Source organism: Pleurodeles waltl, chromosome 7 (assembly GCF_031143425.1).
Source record: "Pleurodeles waltl isolate 20211129_DDA chromosome 7, aPleWal1.hap1.20221129, whole genome shotgun sequence".
Taxonomy (NCBI): Eukaryota; Metazoa; Chordata; class Amphibia; order Caudata; family Salamandridae; genus Pleurodeles; species Pleurodeles waltl.
In genome coordinates this window covers 393,383,705-393,404,778 of record NC_090446.1, presented here as the reverse complement: position 1 = coordinate 393,404,778, position 21,074 = coordinate 393,383,705, and positions in this window count along the sequence as shown.

The following is a 21,074-nucleotide window of genomic DNA, read 5'->3' as shown; positions in this document are numbered from 1 at the left end:
TGCCTATATCCAATTCCTCTTGCCAATCCAGGAAACCGTAGGGACACTAGGTCAATTGGCATCTCACATAAATGCATAATATTTGGCGATCACTCTCTGCAGTGACGTCTACAGAAAATTAGTCAAGGCAGGTAACTCCCAGGGTTTTGCTAGCAACTCACCCACCAAGGCCTGCACCTCATGACGTGCCCCTTAAAAATGAACCTGTGCTAGAATAGTTGGCACTTTGGACTGTGCGCTCACCTGGACCCATTCATGAAGGACTCCCTCTTCAAAGATGTTGCCCATGCTCTGTCTGCATTAGGAGTTAATTATAAGTGTTAAATAGGAAGGTTTGGCAAAAAGATGTTATTTTGGCAAATCAAAATGACAGTTTAAAACTATATTACAGGCCGCAGTGCAAAGCTTGAGACATGTTTTTCCGTGCTACTTTGGTGAGTGGCACAATTAGTGGTGCAGTCTACTACTACAATATAATTTACAGGCTCTGAGAACCATATATTGGGACTTACAAGTAAATTAAATGTACCAATTGGATGTATACCAGTATTAACTTCTTTAAAGGAGAAAGCATAAGCTCTTTACCACTAGGTAAACAGGGACGTGAAGGCAAAACATCTGGGGAAATACCACCCCAAGAATGACAAGGGAAGCAACAACCACTCTATGGGGCTTACCCACAGTGATTGACCACTCTGCTTGTGATGGTGCAGCAAGTGTGTCTTCACTATCTGTGTTGACTGAAGTACACTGGTACGAGAAAATGTCAGGTCAGTATCAATATAGGGGGACATAGAATTAATATTAGATGCAAAAGACACTTGACTCGCATGACCAGTGGTTACTAAGAACTAGGCCACAGTGGCTAAGACTTGGAATGGGTGATTACTGACAAAGTATCAATGGCACAATCCAGAATGAGGTCACAAAAGAGCATTTTGAAAGAGGAAAACAGAGGGTGTATAAGGTAGAAACACACACAATATTGGCCTCAATGGTAATATCCTGTGGATACAACTCAGAGCACATGGGTATCTTAAGTAGACCATGTGGTTCTGTTCTACGAACATTCCTACAATATATACATTCTCCCTGTCTCATGTTTAAAATAATTGCCCATGCTACGTTTTAGTTCTCTGGGGCTTTAATGAAGGATTATTCGTAACCCTACCCCTCACCACTTTACATCTGGCAGGAGAAATCATACTGATCATGTCTACCTTTTATACTTGTCAAGGATATAGTAGCCAAGAAGGTCATAACTTCCTGTAGACATACAGCTCCCAGTAACATTTTTTTATTGATATTTTGGTTTAATGTAATAAATGCAAGAAGAACTACGTTGCCATCATATACACATTTGTTATTCTTCTTTGGTACTTCACCTTTACTTAGTGTTGTCTTCTACTCTCACCATTCTTCACATAGCTCTTAATACTTACAGAAATCATGTTTTGTTGAGATAGAAATGTGGAGCTGCTAATGGGACATTCCATGACAGCTCCAGCTTAGCCTCCAGACGTATGTTAAACATGCTACCTAATGACTTAGTGACACAATAATGCATTATGTGACATATTCGGAAGTGGACATTTCTGCACACCCACTACTGTAAGTGTCCGTCAGTGCTTATAAGGAGTGCATTTTCTCCAGTGTCCTCCCGAGTTTGGGAGAATAGGGACGCTTAGGTGTATTGCAGACACTCATGCTTGAAAAAGTAATTTAGATGAGAATCTCACATTTCATTTGATAAATAACCAGTTTGGGCAATTATCGCTTTAAGTTAACGAGACAAGTTTTCCTTTTAGTTGATGAGGTTGTCAAGTATTTCCTAATTTTATATCAAATGCCAGATTTACTATTCTTTCATGCAAAGCAGCACAGGAAGGAACGTGCTGAGCTGCGCTGTGTTGAGTGAAAGGGGCAGAGCAGAAACGCACCGCATCTGCAAATATAGGGCACACTTCTGTTCTCTCCTTGCACTGGCACACTTGTAGCTGCTTAGCACCAATGCAGACATCCTTTCACCACAAGGCAAGGGTATCATTGTTGTGGTCAGGATTGTTTTATACAGAAAGGGATATCTTCCTGCACTAAACAATCCTAAGAGGTGTATTCCTCTTTGTGTGAGTGCTGCATAGTTCAGCAGACATGCAAAGAGGAAGTAATGAGGACAATAAATATATTTGTCCTCGTTGCAGCTTTCTCAGTTAGGCACACCATTTTCACAATTTTAGTGCAAAACCAGGGTTACTGACTTTAGTAAATGTGGATTTGTGTCAAAGTATATGGGTAGATGCATGGGAACGCCCGTGCTCCATCCATGAGCTACCTACCCAACACAAGCTAACGCATTACTCTGCAGCTGATAAGTGACTCAAAGGGACACAAATTCCACTTTGTGTGGCTTTATAAATGTCACTTCAGCACTTGTGTCATATTGAGTCGACTTGTGTGATTCAAAGACAATGCAAATACATAGTAAATTTGGCTCCCTACTGTGTAACTACAGGGAAATGTCTCCTCCTTTATTCATGAATTCCATGTTCCTTCAATTGAGAGTGAATTAAGACCGCTGTTCTGGTTTATGACACCAGTGTACAGTGTTTACGCTGACTGTATGCAGAAGGTGCATGCATGTAATGGAGAAAAATATATTTGTTGCCCCATAATGGAATCTTAAGTATGGTAATAACCAATGTTAATTGTTTCCTTTTCTCATTATTAGTATAATTGTTATTAGGCAATACCTATTTCTTTTAATCTTTTATAAGCGAGTATAGTTGGATTCTCTATTGTGCTTGTCCCATACTGTTGGTATGGTGAGCATAGCTAGGGATCCTGTAGTCCTGTGGAGGATCACTGACCCCAAGAGGCTTAATTGTTTGGCTGAACCATGTCGACTAAAGGATGGTGGAATAACTATTATTCTGTGACTTCTTTACTTATGTTAATAATCCTATTGGAGGCACCTGAATAAAGAATTACTTGGGTCACCCTCTAGATAATTTTAACTCTCTTTCATCTTTTTGATATCAAATTCTCTACTAGATAGAACCCTATGACAAAGCATGCCATAATCTAAGGCTGAGGGTCAAATAAAAAAGACACTTTTCAGGAGATCGGTTACATTAGTTTGCTAATCTTTTATTTTACCTGGCAGTAACCATAGCAAGTATGCTGAGGCTTCGTGGTGCAGTTATGGGGTACTGTTAGGAGGATCCAAGGCTCCAAAGTAGGGCACTGTGGCGAGGCTCAGTAGTACTGCTCCGAGATTGTGGAAGTCCAAGTCAAAGCACTGTGACAAGGCTCAGACCATCATACATGACATAGGCCCTCATCATGAAACTGGCAGTAAATCCTGCTTACTGCCACGTTGACGGCCGCTAACTTACTGCCGCGGTGGCGGATATCTATTCACCATATTATGACACACACACACCATTCTGACAGAATACAGCCACATACACAAATCGGCCAGACCAAAGGTCAGTGATAAACTGGCGGTCTCAAAACCCACACCGTTACTCCAACAGAACAACGCCCATCACATTATGACCCATGAATCACCACAGCGGACATTCAACGTCAATAAACCATTAGTGGTACATACCACCACGCTCACAATGGACACCCACATACAAAACAACACCACATTGGACAATTCAAACAACACACACCTGACAACCATACACACACCATACCCACACACCACTATCAAACACACACCCATAGTACCCACAACCCTCTACAAATACAAATCATTACCACAAGATAGACCCACACACCACTCACACCCTGTTAGAAATGGGGTCTATGGTTGGCAATCAGGGTACCCCCTGTCCAAGCAAGGACCCTCCCTCTAGTCAGGGTAAAAGAGAATCACCCTCAGCCAACCGCTGCTTATCCCCTTGGTAGCTTGGCAGAGCAGTAGGCTTAACTTTAGAGTGTTAGGTGTAAAGTATTTGTACCAACACATACAGTAACTTAATGAAATCACTACAAAATGACACAACACAGGTTTAGAAAAATAGGAAATATTTATCTAAGCAAAACAAGACTAAAACAACAAAAATCCACAATACACAAGTCAAGTTATCAATTAAAAAGCAAAAAGAGTCTTCATGTAGTTTTAAACACACACTAAGACTATTAGTGTGAAAATGTACCTTTGGTGCATCAAAAATAACCCCACATGGGCAAATGTGCGTCAAAACGGGCTTGTGATGCGTGGATTGCACTCACAAGCAAGACCTTGCGTTGTTTCTCCTTTTGTCGGGTCGGGCGCTTCGTTTCTTCTCTCTGCAGGAGAGCGATGGGTCGATCCAGTCCGCACTCTCGGTTCCGGGCAGGCCGTGCGTTGTTTTTACACGCCCAGCAGTACTTGTGTCGGAAGTCCAGCCGCATGATGATTAAAAAAACACGCAGCGTGGATTTCGATCACCGAGTCGCTGTCCGAGATGCTGCACATCGTTTCTCCAGCTCCATGCATCGATTCTTCGGTCGCATTTCTGGCGAATGTCGATTTTCAGCCGCAGAGCCGGCTGCGTGACGTTTCTTCAGCTGCAGATCGGAGTCACGTAGATCTTTTCCCTGCATGGTACTCTGTGCATAGATTTCCTCCTCTTAGGCTGCCAGCATCTCCTTTCAGGGTCCCAGGAACTGGATGGGCACCACAGTGCAGAGTAGGAGTCTCTCCAGAGACTCCAGGTGCTGGCAGAGAGAAGTCTTTGCTGTCCCTGAGACTTCAAACAACAGGAGGCAAGCTCTAAATCAATCCCTTGGAGAGATCTTCTCAAGATGGAAGCACACGTCTTTGCCCTCTTACTCTGGCAGAAGCAGCAACTGAAGGATAGCTCCACAAAGCACAGTCATAGGCAGGGCAGCTCTTCTTCCTCAGCTCTTCAGCTCTTCTCCAGGCAGAGGTTCCTCATGGTTTCCAGAAGTGATCCAAAGTCTGTGGTTTTGGATGCCCTTCTTATACGTAATTTCTCATTTGAAGTAGGCCTACTTCAAAGCAAAGGCTCTCTTGAATGTGAAATCCTGCCTTGCCCAGGCCAGGCCCCAGACACTCACCAGGGGGTTGGAGACTGCATTGTATGAGGACAGGCACAGCCCTTTAAGGTATGAGTGATCACTCCTCTCCTCCCTCCTAGCACAGATGGCTCATCAGGAAATGCAGACTACACCCCAGCTCCCTTTGTGTCACTGTCTAGTGTGAGGTGCAACCAGCCCAACTGTCAAACTGACCCAGACAGGGAATCCACAAACAGGCAGAGTCACAGAAATTGTTTAAGCAAGAAAATGCTCACTTTCTAAAAGTGGCATTTTCCAACACACAATCTCAAAATCAACTTTACTAAAAGATGTATTTTTAAATTGTGAGCTCAGAGACCCCAAACTCCACATGTCCATCCGCTCCCAAAGGAATCTACACTTTAATCAGATTTAAAGGTAGCCCCCATGTTAGCCTACGAGAGGGACAGGCCTTGCAACAGTAAAAAACGAATTTAGCAATATTTCACTGTCAGGACATATAAAACACATTACTATATGTCCTACCTTAACCATACACTGCACCCCGCCCTTGGGGCTACCTAGGGCCTACCTTAGGGGTTTCTTACATGTAAGAAAATGGAAGGTTTTAGGCCTGGCAAGTGGGTACACTTGCCAAGCCGAATTCACAGTCAAAACTGCACACACTGCAATGGCTGGTCTGAGACATGATTACAGAGCTATTTATGTGGGTGGCCCAACCAGTGCTACAGGCCCACTAGTAGCATTTGATTTACAGGCCCTGGCACCTCTAGTGCACTTTACTAGGGACTCACTAGTAAATCAAATATGCCAATCATGCATAAACCAATTACATACAAGTTACACAGAGAGCACATGCACTTTAGCACTGGTTAGCAGTGGTAAAGTGCTCAGAGTTCAAAAGCCAACAGCAACAGGTCAGAAAAAATAGGAGGCAGGAGGCAAAAAGATTGGGGATGACCCTGCATAAGGAAAAAATTCCAACACACCCTGTAACAGGCTTGCTGTTACAGCCAGCCCTACTATTCGAGTGGGGCCAATAAACGAGTGCCCCGGGGGCACTTCGGCAAACTGCCTGTGTCTCATGGAATGCGCAAACCCGGAAGAAGAGGGTTGCGTGGAGACGCCAAAGGATGGAGAAAAAGACAGAGGAGGAACGGAGGAGGCGCATGCGGCATCCGGGGACGAGGAGGATGCCAGATAAGAGACCGAAGCAGCAAACTACGGAGGACAGAGGAGAACAGCGTGGAGTCAGCAGTGACGGAGAGGGCTCGGGAATTAGAGTTCCCCGCCAAAGCCAACTCAAAACAGGAGGACGCCAACACCACCCGCCACGTCTCAGGAGGAACATGGCTATTACAGGTACGGGCATATTTGCCAAACCTGTACACTTATTTAACGGGTATGAGGGGGGGAAGAAGCCTAATAGAAAGAAAGAAAAAACGGGGAAGAAGGAGTGGGAAAGTATTCAATAAAGTGTTTTATCTTTTATACACTATAAGCACTTGAGAACTTGGAAACAAAATAATACCTACACTTTTTAGGCACAAAACCTCACACTCCCTCCCCTAAGGTATAATTAAAGAATCTCACAAGAGATAATATACTTACCTACTCCCTATTTTCCTTCCTTTTCCATACCTCTGGGAGTAATATACCTAAACAGGAGATACCTACAGGAAAAGAAGAAACAAGAGAACCTTAAACAACATAAGAAGATAATCAGAGAGAGAGACTAGCAGAAAAAGAAGAACGAACAGAATGAAATAAAGAGAGAGAAAAGAGAGAGAGAATGGGGAAGAAAGAACAACAAGAATATCAAAATAATCAAATAATCTAAAGCAAATAAAAAGGAAAATATTCAGTAAAGAATCGCATGATCTCTGTTTTTCATCCAAAAAAAGTGACAAACGAAAACTCTAAATGTACACCCACAACATATTGGTGTCAGAAGTGGGATTTTGAAGTGCAAAAATGGATACAAAACCTATTCTGGAAAATATGATACAACAACTTGCAGAAGGACAGAGACACCTTCAGATGGTATGGGAGGAACAAGTACGGGAAGGTAGGAGTGACAGGGAAACCTTGCAAAATGCATTGAAGAGCCAAGCAACCATAATTGCTAACAATCAATTGGTACATCAAACTGCTCAACAGAAATTAACAGATACCACTGCCACCATTAGAGTACACCCTAATGTACCTAGTTCAGTGTTACAAAAGTTTCAAGAAGGGAAGACCCAATGCATTTTTCACTAATTTTGAAAGGGTTGCATCTTTTTCAAATTGGCCCCAAGAATGGTGGGATCAATACATAGCCCCCCTTTTGACAGGGACTTTACAGTCTGCCTATCAGGCTGTAAATCCTGGAGGTACAACTCCCTATGTTGAGATAAAGAAGGCTATTTTAGAGTGAGTGGGTTATGAAACAGAATATTATAGAATAAAGTTCTGCAAAACGAAGTGGAAACCCATGGAAAACCTTAGAGCTCTTTATTATCGAGTACAGGATTTAGGCCAATTGGAACAAATAGGGAAGAAGTTATACAAGTAGTATTATTAGAAAAATACCTAGAGGCCCTTCCTTTACAAACTCGTAATTGGACAAAACAACATCCCAACATCAATACAACCACAGCCATAGATCTATCCTGCGCATTTCATAGAGCTCCGGAATTTAGGGGCAGTCATCAAAAAGGACCATCTCTTGGAGGGAAAACCTCTTCCAAACCACAGGTAATAAGAGAGACTGAAGAAGGCACCAGTATGCATATCCCAGATAAGGAACCCAACCAGGCACCTCAATGTTATAACTGGGCAGAGTGGGGCCATATCGCTCGTAATTGTCCCCATAAAATGTCCAAGCACGAATCAATGGAATTAGGTGTTACTCGAGGAAGGGTGCTATGCACAGCTCGAGGAACAACCCAATATATGAAAGAAATGTTAGTCAATCAGAAAAATACTAGAGTTCTAGTTGACTCTGGTTGCAGTCAATCTGTAGTCAAGGCGAATTTAGTAAAACCGGAACAAATTAAAGCTGATACATTTGTTTCAGTCTGCTGTATTCATGGAGACATGAGACAATATCCCTTAGCCGAAATTCAAGTAGAATGGAGAGGAAAAGCAGAATCTCTCACAGTAGGAGTAATACTAACACCTCATAGAAGAGGTGACCATAGGAACAGACTACAGTGCTTTTCCTGATTTGCTAAATAACATAACACAAAAAGAGATGTTGGATTCATGGCTATCAGAAGCCCCCTTCAGTCACACACTTCTTAAAATAGGTAAGGAAAAGTGAAATTAACCAGATCTGAAAAGAGGGAACAAAAGAGAATACACCATTTAACCACTACTTCTCCTTCTGTACCTTCACCCCTGACAGATAAACCTGTCCTGGCTACGTTACCAACCTTCCGGGCATGTCAAAGGGACGATCCCACTTTACAACATGCTTGGGCCTCTGCACTTACAGAGAAAACCGGACAGGTAGGTTCACATTTTATCACTCAAAATGGGTTTTTAAACAGGGTGACACGACATCATGATCTGGAGAAGAAACAATTAGTGGTACCCAATCAGTTTCATAATCAGGTATTACATTTAGCCCATAGTCAAGTAGGGGTGGGCATTATGGGAGAGAAAAAACTGAAGAATGTCTTCTCAGACGATTTTATTGGCCTGGAGTTTTTTCAGCTATTCGAAAAGTATGTGCTCACTGTCCAAAATGTCAACTAGTTAATCCTGGAACAGTCAAGAAAGCTCAATTATATCCTTTGCCAATTATTGATATCCCTTTTTGTCGAGTAGTTATGGACCTTATAGGACCCCTAACACTGTCATCCAAAGGAAATATGTACATTCTTGTGCTAGTTGATCATGCAACTACGTACCCTGAGGCGATCCCTCTTTCCAGCATGAGAACCACGAACATGGCACATGCCATGAGCAGCTTTTTCTCTAGAGTTGGGTTTTCCCGAGAATTATTAACAGATCAGGGCACCCCATTTACGTCTAGGTTAATAACCCAAATATGTCAAATATTGGGTGTGAAACATCTTCGCACATCCGTATAACACCCACAAACAGATGGTTTAGTGGAGAGATAGAACCGAACCATCAAAACAATCTTAAAAAACATCCATAGCCGACTCTGGACGTGACTGAGATAAAAAACTACCATTAGTTTTATATGCCGTAAGAACTCATGTACAGGCCTCAACTGGATATAATCCATTTGAACTTGTTTTTGGTCAACAACCCCAGACCTTACTAGATTTGGCTGCCGAGAGTTGGGAGGAGAAAGAAACAGAAGATAAAGAGATATTGGAGTACACACAATAATTAAAAGATCAATTACAAACAGTATGGGAGGATGTTAGAATACATCTGGCGGAAGCCCAAGGTAGACAGAAGAAGTATTATAATCGACGACCATCATTACGAAAGATAAAAGAGGGGGAGAAAGTACTTGTACTTTTGCCTAGTTCTGAAAATAAACTATTGGCAAAATGGCAAGGTCCATATGAAATAGTAGAACAGATAAATCCTGGTACATATTGCCTTAAAATTTCTGAATCACCTAGAAAAACACAGATCTATCACATCAACTTATTGAAGAAATGGGAAGAACCTGACATCTCCTTCCCACGTTTAGACACTGGATATTTCATAAATAAGGTAAAACCCCTAGCCATAACATTCTGTCCCCAACCAGATAATTCAAGACACTGGATTCCTCATGTAAATCCTCAAATATACTCTAAACAACAAGAACAATTATTAAAGGTCCTCAAACAAAATTAAGGGCTATTTTCCTTAAAACCTGGTAAGACCTCTTTGATATATCACAAAATTAAAACAAAAGAGGGGAAAGTGGTGCGTCTTAGGCCATATCGTATTCCCGAAGCCCGTAGAAAATTGGTAGAACAAGTGGTACAATCCATGTTACAAATGGGTATCATTGAACCCTCCACCAGTCTCTAGTGTTCACCGGTGGTACTAGTTCCCAAACCTAATGGGGCCGTTCACTTTTGCATCGATTTTAGACAATTGAATAACATATCAGACTTTGATACATATCCAAAACCAAGAGTGGACGAGTTAATTGAACATTTAGGGAAAGCACGGTACATGTCCACTTTAGAATTAACAAAAGGATACTGGCAAATACCCTTAACCCCCACAGATAAGGAAAAGACAGCCTTTTCTACAGCATCAGGGTTGTACCACTTCACAGTTCTCCCATTCTGTTTACATGGGGCTCCGGCTACATTCCAACGCCTAATGGACAAATTATGATGTTTGCACACAGGGTACACATTCGCCGATTTAGATGACATTGTCATATATAGTGAGACTTGGAAAGAACACCTACATCATTTATCGGGGGGTTTACATAACTTGATAGGAGCAGGTTTAAGCGTGAATCCAGAAAAATGTAATCTTGCCAAAGAGTCCATCTATTATCTTGGTTATATCATTGAAAAGAGACGTATACAACCACAACTCAACAAAGTAGAGGCTATCCTTAAAGTGGCTCCTCCACAAACAAAAAAAGTAATACGGTAATTTTTAGGATTGGTCGGGTACTATTGTAGATTTATTCCTAACTATTCCACCATGGCAACCCCTTCGACTAACCTCCTAAAAAATTAACAACCAACTAAGCTTAAAGGGCTCACGACCACCCAGTTGAAAAGTTATCAGTCCTTGAAACGGAGTTTAACAACCAAACCAGTATTGAGTTGCCCTGATTTGGCAAAATTTTCTATTTACAAATGGATGCTTCAGTTGTAGATATTGGGGCTGTCTTATCCCAAAAGGATGACGACAAGATAAATCACCCTATCGTCTATATAAACAGAAAACTGTTACCTCAAGAAACACATTATCCTGTATTTGAAAAGGAATGTTTATCTATCAAATGGGCTATTAAATCCCTACAATATTACTTGCTTGGACATCCATTTGTCTTAATTACCGATCATGCTCCTCTTACCTGGTTGGCTAAGATTAAGGATACAAACTCAAGAATTCTACGATGGTTTATGGAACTGCAACCTTTTATGTTTCAGGTACAACATAGCCCAGGAAAAGATTTGGTCACCGCTGATTATTTATCCAGAAATCCCTTGGAATCAGGACTCGATCATCCCTCTTCCAGGAGAAGCATATGTAACAGGCTGGCTGTTACAGCCGGCCCCACTATTCAAGTGGGGCCGATAAACGAGTGCCCCAGGGGCACTTCGGCAAACTGCCTGCATCTTATGGAATGCGCAAACCCGGAAGAAGAGGGTTCCATGGAGACGCCAAAGGGAGGAGAAAAAGACGGAGGAGGAGTGGAGGAGGTGCGTGCGGCATCTGGGGACGAGGAGGATGCCAGACAAGAGACCGAAGCAGCAAACTACCAGAGGACAGAGGATAACAGCGCAGAGTCAGCAGTGACAGAGAGGACTCAGGAATTAGAGTTCCCCGCCAAAGCCAACTCAAAACAAGAGGACGCCAACACCACCCACCACGTCCCTTCTTACAGGTATGGGCAAATTTGCCAAACCTGTACACTTATTTAACGGGTATGAAGGAGGGGGAAGGGGAAGAAGCCTAATAGGAAGAAAGAAAAAACAGGGAAGAAGGAGTGGGAAAGTATCCAATAAAGTGTTTTATCTTTTATACACTATAAGCACTTGAGCACTTGGAAACAAAATAATACCTACACTTTTTAGGCACAAAACCTCACACTCCCTCCCCTCAGGTATAATCAAAGAATCTCACAAGAGTTATTATACTTACCTCCGCCCTATTTTCCTTCCTTTTTCATACCTCTGGGAGTAATATACCTGAACAGGAGATACCTACAGGAAAAGAAGAAACAAAAGAACCATAAACAACATAAGAAGATAATCAGAGAGAGAGAGAGACTCTAACAGAAAAAGAAGAACAAACAGAATGAAATAAAGAGAGAGAAAAGAGAGAGAGAATATGGAAGAAAGAACAAGAATATCGAAATAATCAAATAATCTAAAGCCAATAAAAAAGGAAAATATTCAGTAAAGAATCGTATGATCTCTGTTTTTCATACAAAAAACCGTGACAAACGAAAACCCTAATCGCACACCCACGACACACCCATACACCTCTCAAGCACTCCACATCACACACCCCAACATATTACCCAACACACCTTCACCAAGACACATAACACCCCCGTTTCACTGAGGAGGAGTTAAGGGTCATGGTGGAGGAATTGTCAGGGTAGAGCCACAGCTATTTGGAGCACAAGTGCAGCAGATATCAATAGCAAGGAAGATGGAAGTATGGTGGGGAATCGTGGACAGGGTCAACGCCATGGGACAGCACCCCAGAACACGGGACGACATCAGGAAGAGGTGGAACGACCTACGGGGTAAGGTACATTCCATAGCAGCAAGACACCAGCTCGCTACACAGAGGACTGGCAGTGGACCCCCACCTCCTCCCCCACAACTCACAGCATGGGAGGAGCAAGTCTTGGCAATACTGCATCCTGAGGGCCTGGCCGGAGTTGGAGGAGGACTGGACTCTGGTAAGTCAACTTTCAACAATTATCAGCCCCCATACCTGATTGCCATCACACACCCTCACCCTCACTCCATGAATCCACTCCATCCCATACACTCCACCATCACATCACACCAATCCCAATGCCAAGCCCTGCATGCTGTACCAATCCATGGACACCCCACAAAGCCCTGCATGGACACTCATCACTAAAGCATGCACAGCATAGGAAACTAACAATCCCACCAAACACAAACATAAACAAGCAAAAGCTGGCAGGGCAACACCAACCCTAGAGGGGAAGCCAGGGATGTACAAATGTCATACACCTGAAGCATAATACATAATTTACATCCCCACAGGTACTCCAGCCAATGTCACTGGAGAGGAGGTGCCATCACTATCCGGTCCCCCAACAGAAGAGGCCCACAGTGATGACAGTACCTCTGGACTTCAGAATCCAGACAATCTATCTAGCCATCATGGACCACTGGACAGTCGGTCACCCACGCCCAGTCACAGACCACCACTGAGCCTCCTCCATCAGGAACCAGCACCACAGCACCCGCCCAGCATCCCCAAACCTCTGTCCCCAGTACACATCAATCAACAGTGTGCCCACCTGTACAGGGACCCCTGGCCACACCTCACACACAAGACAATCAGGGACCTGGGGTCAGTGGAGGTGAAGGTGGGCACACCGCTCAGGGGACAGAGGCACAGGCCACCAGGGACACTGGGAGGACTGCTGTGTGCCAGGGGGAGGACAGGACCAGGGAATCGAATCTCCAGGAGCCACTTTCTGAGATCCTGGGAGCCTGCCAACATTCCCAGGACACGATGGGCCAGATTCCAGACAACGTGCAGGAGAAAAGGCGGCTGCAGGAAAGACAGTATCAGGGGATAAGGGAGGATTTGCAGGCCATCAACAACACCCTGATCTCCATAGCAGGGGTGCTGGCAGACATGGCCGACATTATGAGGGAGGCAGTGTCACACCAGCGGGCCCCTGCCATTAGCCAGTCATCTGAACAGCCTTCCACTTCCGCTGGCGCTAGTGGCCAGGAGGCTCTCAGCACTTTAGAAAGCCCTCAGGATACCAGGTAGCACCCCCAGGAGTCGCAGGATCCGTGTTTAAAGGAGGTGCAAAATGCAGTTGATACAGCACAACAAAAGAAGGTCCCATGTCGCCGGAGAACAACTCAGCGAGTTATGTGTCACAGGATGGAGTGCTGGGGACCTGAGCCAGGCTGTGCACGAAGGAATTTTGCAAAGAATGCACAGAGCTCTAAGGAGGTGAAGATGATGCAGTACACAGGGGTACCATCGTTCTCGGGGAAGGCAAGGTCTTACCTCCTCCAAATTGTGTCAGCAGGACCTCAGGACAGTCTATGTCGATGATGTCCCCGCTCTGTGTCCTTAGGAGCAAACTCGTTGCTGTGAGAGGAGTCCCAGGGTACCGGTCGTTGTCTTGGAAGGTGCCTGCTTGGAGCAGGGGAGTGACTCCGTCACTCCATGGGAGATTTGCTTTGGTCCTTCTGGTGCAGGATGAAGACAAGGAGTCCCCAGAGTGTGCACACTGTGGAAACTGTTGCAGTTGCTGACTTGGAGATGAGGTTGCTGAAAAAAGTGTCTCTTGTATACACTTTGTTGCAGTTTCAGCGTTTCATGGAGCAGGCTGCAGTTGATCCGAGGTCAGAAGAGTCTGGAGTTGTTGTAGAGGATTCCTGAAGGAAACTTGCAAGAATAATCTGAAGAGAACCCACTGGAGAGGCCCTAAATAGCCCTAAGAGGGGGATTGGCTACCTTATCAGGAATTAACCTATCAGGAGGGTTCTCTGACGTCACCTGCTTGCACTGGCCACTCAGAGACCTCCAGAGTGCCCCCACACCTTGCAAAGCAAAATGGCTGAAGTCTGGGACACACTGGAGCAGCTCTGGGCACCACCCCTGGGGTGGTGATGGACAGGGGAGTGGTCACTCCCCTTTCCTTTGTCCAGTTTCCAGCCAGAGCAGGGGAGAAGGGGTCCCTGAACCGGTGTAGACTGGTTTATGCAAGGAGGGCAACAGCTGTGCCCTTCAAAGCATTTGCAGAGGCTGGGGGAGGCTACCCCTCCCCTGCCTGTAACACCTATTTCCAAAGGGAGACAGTGTAACACCCTGCTCTCAGAGGAAATACTTTGTTCTGGCTTCCTGGCAGGTGTAGGAGTAAGCGATACTCCAGACAGTTTAAAATTTTCTTCTTGCCAAATTCAACACTCACTGCGTCTAGCGCATAGATCCTCGAGCTGTATGAATAAACCCATTGCCCAGGCCTTTTATGATAATCAATCTGGCATTGGAGAGTGGTTTAAATCACTTCAGGATGCAGGGGCAACCAAGTTAACTACCCAACTTCTGGCTCGGGTAGCTAACATGACAAGATGCAAGATTGAAATACAGCAGTGGAGAAAACACAACGAGGTGTCGTACAAAGTTCTTAGAGGGGCCAATTTTAAAAGGATTACTTTATTTTCTAATGCTGCTGTACTATACCCCTGCTGTAGTAAGAGACATGCATCCTGAGTCATCAAGCTCCTGTCCACGCTGCCAAAACTTTAAGGGAGATTGGATGCATATGTGATTTTCTTGTAGATTTTTGGGAAGGTACTGGGAGCAGATTTTTCAGAGGATAAACTCTTGGCTAGATTATGTGATCACCCCCAATCCTGTGGTGGCGCTTTGGGGTATTACGCAGAACACAAATCTTACTACCGCATCCAGACAATTGATTTTCGCGGGCTCGGTGATAGCTCTATCGCATATCCTACAAGCATGGAAATCACCCATCCCTCCGACTTATGCATTATGTGAGGCAAAAATGTAGTCTACAAGGCTTAGAGAAAAATTGTACGCTAAGCGAATAGGAGCCATGCGAAGATATCATTGGATCTGGGCCAAAATGAGTAATTTGGAGGAAGATTAGATGAAGGGAAGTGGAAGTAGAGAAAACAGACTTATTTAGTCAATCTTAGGTTGAGCAAATTGGATAAAATTTAAGTTTGGTGGTTTGATGCATTAAGTAAAAATGTCTTAACATCAATATATACTGCAATGATATAAGTTGAAGCTAAATATATGTAATGTAAGTGTCATCTGCTTTACAAAAATAATAAACATTTTTTTTTTAAAGATCCTTCTTCAGATCCAAAACACTCCTCTGGAGGTGGGGATAAAATTCTTCATCTTCTTCAAACTCTTCACACAATCAGAAAAAGCCGTGGTGCTTTGTGTGTAGAAATAAAGGCCATTATCTAGGGGATACATCCTGCTCAGGTAAAACCCCTGACCCTACCACCACTAAGACATCAGACTTTAGTGCTCCTAGTAGTAGTGGTAATAGTGGTGGGACTATTGGCAATAGTTAAACTAAAGATGTAGATGGGTTAACTTTTGGGACCATACGAGAAACTGGGGTAGGCAGTCCCAAGACAGTGTCTGTCATACCTGGTGGCATTAGCCTTGCCACATTGGCTGCTTGTCCCTTTAACATGGATAAGTACAGGCAGTCAATTTTAATAAAGGGTGTTGAGGCACAGGCCTACAGGGACACAGGTGCCAGTATCACTTTGGTGACTGAATACCTGGTGTCACCTGCACAACACCTCCTTGGACAGAAGTACCAAGTTACTGATGTCAATAACTCCACTCAGTCTCTCCCCTTAGCTGTAGTTCACCTTAGTTGAGGTGGAGTTTCTGGCCCTAAGCAGGTGGTGGTATCACCTAGCTTACCTGTAGACTGTCTCTTAGGAAATGACCTAGAGGCCTCAGGTTGGGCTGAGGTAGAGTTAGGAACCATGTATCCATGCTGGGTATACCTGAAAAATAGCTTCCGCTCATTTCTGGTGAAATGAAAAAGCAAAGGAGAGAAAAAGGCCTGAAATTTCAGGATCCCTCTCCACCAACAGGTAAGAAGGGTATCAAAGTATCCCTTCCCCACCCTGCCACTAAGGATACCATTCCTGTGGTGGGAGAAACCTCTCCCGGGGTGTAACCTGTACCAAAGGAGCCCTCAGCTACCACAGTTGGACTTCTAGAGGTAAAAGTACCTCTCTGTGAAACTACTAAAGCAGATGTGTGAAACTGCACCATTTTAGTAAATATGGAGCATCACTCCAGCCCTTCCAGAGAAACATTAGTGCAGCAGCCCTGCGCTGCATCTAAACACTTAGGACAGCAGCCCTGTCCTAGTGTGGAGCTTATAGGACAGCAGCCCTGCCCTGCTTCAACTCAAGAGAAACAGCAGCCCTGTTTTCTCTGGTAGCCATATGGACAAAGTTTTTGCCCAGCTATGGCATTATTGAGACCACATCCCTGTCTAGCATTTCCTGCATTTGACACATTGTGCCCATGTTTTAAAATGATCGGCTAAAAGAAAATCCTCTAATGTCGTAAAGCCCAGTACTTCCCATTGCAGAATACTACCTTGACCTATTTTCATAAACACCCAATATCTCTCAGTCTTAGGAATGAAAAAGCCTCATCAATTTGATATTTACGCTTTAACTGTAATATAATTACTTGAGAAGAAGGATCTTTGTGTTTACTTTTATCCCCATGCTTGTCCTGAAATTTTTCACCATCTTTCTTCTTGCCATCCTTGTCACCCCCTGTATGAACCTTTCTGCTCACCCTTGTTCTGACCCATTTGTCTGCTTTCTTTCCCAATTCTTGGGGAGAGGTCAGATCTGAGTCCACAAGATACTGATGTAACATGTCAGACGCACAATTATCAAAGATATTCGCTCTCAGAATCAAGTTATAAAGGCTTTCATAATCAGTCACCTTACTGCCATGTAACCAACATTCTAAGACCTTCACAGAACAGTCCACAAAGTCTGTCTAGTCCTGTGACGACTCCTTTCTGGTCTCTCTGAACCTAACTCTGTACTGGTCAGTGGTTAAGCCTAGACCATCCAAGAGTGCACTTTTGAGAACCTAGTAATTATCTGCATCATCCTCTCTGATAATAACAAGACTGTCTCTACCTTTGCGAGAGAAGGATAACCAAAGGATAGCAGCCCAATGTACATGAGGGACCCTCTGAACTTTACGGGCCCTCTCAAGTGCAGCAAACCACTTGTTGATGTCATCACCATCCTTGTAAGGAGGGACAACTTTGTGCAGATTCCTAGAATCAAATGAGGGTTCCCTAACATTTGCATTCCTAAACGTGCTGCTGCCATCAAGGGGAACTAACTCCAAACCCTGCCTTCATTTCACCACAGCCAGGGATTCCCTGTCTAATGCCAACTGCTGCTGCATTAGCTTCAGTCTGGCCTCCTCTAACCTCAGTTTTCTGAGTTCCCTATCTAGAGACTGGTCCTCAGGGTTAGAATTATGTGAAGCCTCTGAAAAGGAGGTAAGATGAGAGTGTGCAGAGGCAGTTCTATCTCTAACAGGAGCTACTTTAGTGACCTGGCCTCTAGGGGTGAAGGGAGCCCTACTTGAGTGTGAACCCTTACCACTACCAGTTATACTAGGGGGCTTGTTGCCAAATAGGTCTGTGGAAGGACCCTCCCCAGGATTGTCATTGCTCCTCTGAGCTTTCCTGGTTGGAGTTATCCTCTGCCTCAGTGTTGATTCCCTGGTCATCCTGGAGAAGGAGATTTAAGAGGTACTCCTTCTTGGGGTTCTTCCCAATCCCTAAATTTCTTTCAATGCAGAGCCCCTTCAAGCTTTTATACCTTAAATTGTCATAGGTAGTCTTGACAGCTCTAGGGGTGCTTCTACAGAAGACATATTGAAAGAAAAAAGTTAGGAAAGTGAGTAAAAAGTTAGTAGAATAACAGAGCTAACTTTTTAGATCAAAGAAGAAGAAATTTCAGAACTTTGTAAAACCTTTTGCAAAGTTTAAAGAACTTTTAAGAAAGTTATAAAATTGTTTCTAAGAATATATTAAATATGCTCTAAGTATTGGAGCAAGCTGTCCTTGTGAAAAACACAGGTAACAAAGTGGTAAAGCAATTGCAAGTACTTATCCCACTGCTGCACCACCAATGTAGGAGACTGGCCTGGTTTGTAGTGGGTACCTTGGGTATTTACACCTTATACCAGGTCCAGTTATCCCTTATCAGTGAAATGTAGTAGTGTTCTAGCAGCTTAGGCTGATAGAGGTAGCTATAGCAGAGCAGCTTAGGCTGAACTAGGAGACGTGCCAGCTCATGCAATACCACTTATAGTTACACAGTACTTATACACAAGTAAAGACAATACTCAGTGTTACCAAAAATAAAGGTAATTTATTGGGTGACACAGTACCAAAAATATCTTAGAGGCAATACTCCTTCTGGAGGTAAGTATTATACACAATATATACACTAGACAGCAAAATAAGACAAGTAAATAGTCATAGAACAATGCAAACAGTAGGAAATTCTATAGAATGCAATGGGAGAAAATGGGTCTAGGGGCAACACAAACCATAAACTAAGAAAGTGGAATGTGAATCACGAATTCCCCCCTAGACAAGTGTAGTGTGTGCAGAATCGATGGGAGAGTAAGAATACAGTAAAGGTAAGTAAATTACCCCACCCCAGAGCCCAGGAAAGCAGGAGTAAAGTACTGCAAGTTTCCTTATGACACGCTATACCTCGTTTTGGGATTTTGCAGAAGCCAACCAAGTCTGCAAAGAACAACTGCTAGATTATTGGACCTGAAGACCTGCGAAGGAAGGGGACCATGTCCAGAAGTCGAAGAAGTTCTGGGAAGGACAGGAGCCCCTGCCAACCCAGAAGAGGGTGCAAAAGAAGAGTCCACGGTTAGTCAAAGACTGCAGAATAGCACCCTAGGAAGATGCCAGCGGTTGTCTGCATGATGCACAAGATGTCCTACCACGTGAAAATCATTGCAGATGAGATTTTGTGTTGGAAGACGCCAACAAGCCTTGGCTATGCCAAAAGTGCATTTTGCATCACAATGACGCTGGATGGACCCAGGAGGGACCTTGGGGCCTCAACTCTGAGTGAGGAGGAAGAGGAGGCTCTCAGCACTTTAGAGAGTCACCAGGATACCAGCCAGCACCCCAGAAGTCGCAGGATCCAGGTTCAAAGAAGGTGCAAAACACAGTTGATGCAACACAACAAAAGAAGGTCCCACACTGCTGGAGAACAACTCAGTAAGTTGTGCATCACAGGATGGAGTGCAGGGGACCTGGGCCAGACTGTGCATGAAGGAATTTTGCAAAGAGTGCACAGAAGCGTCAGGAGGCGAAGAAGACACAGTACACAGGGGTACCTTCGTTCTCAGGGAAGGCAGGGTCTTATCTCCTCCAAATTGCATCAGTAGGACGTCAGGACAGTCTAGGTTGATAATGTCCGCCCTCTGTGCCCTTAGGAGCACGTTGCTGTGAGAGGAGTCCCAGGGTACCAGTCGTCATCTTGGAAAGGTGCCTGCTTGGAGCAGGGGAATGACTCCGTCACTCCACGGGAGATTTCTTCGGTCCTTCTAGTGCAGGATGAAGACAGGGAGTCCCCAGAGTATGCACACTGTGGAAACTGTTGCAGTTGCTGACTTGGACCTGAGGTTGCTGAGGAAAAATGTCTCTTGTAGACACTTTGTTGCAGTTACAGAGTTTTGTGGAGCAGGCTGCGGTCGATCCGAGGTCAGAAGAGTCTGAAGTTGTTGCAGAGGATTCCTGAAGGAAACTTGCAAGCAGAATCTGAAGAGAACCCACAGGAGAGACCCTAAATAGCCCTGAGATGGGGATTGGTTACCTTATCAGATATAGACCTATCAGGAGGGATCTCTGACGTCACCTGCTGGCACTGGTTTGGCAGTACTGGGGGTCCATGGTGGAGCCCCTAGGATGCATGGAATTGGCTCCCCAATACCAGATTTGGAATGGGTGGACAATTCCATGATCTCAGACATGTTACATGGCCATATTCAGAGTTACCATTGTGAAGCTACATATAGGTATTGACCTATATGTATTGCACGCGTGTAATAGTGTCCCCACACATCACAAAGTCCGGGTAAATGGCCCTGAACTAAGTGGGGGCACCTTTGCTAGTCCAAGGTTCCCTCACACTTAGTAACTTTGCACCTAACCTTCATCAAGTGAAGGTTAGACATATAGGTGACTTATAAGTTACTTAAGTGCAGTGAAAATGGCAGTGAAATAGTATGTGCACTATTTGACGCAGGCTCCTATGGCAGTCCTGTGTAAGGGTTTGTCTGAGCTCCTTATGGGTGGCAAAAGTAATGCTGCAGCCCATATGGATATCCTGGAACCCCAATGCCCTGGGTACCTAGGTACCATGTACTAGGGACTTATAAGGGGGGGTCCGGTATGCCAATTGAAATTGGTAAATGAAGTCACTGGCCTACAGTGACAAATTGAAAAGCAGAGAGAGCATAAACACTGAGGTTCTGGTTAGCAGAGCCTCAGTGATACAGTTAGGCAGCACACAGGGATACACATCAGGCCACAGATTATGAGCACTGGGGTC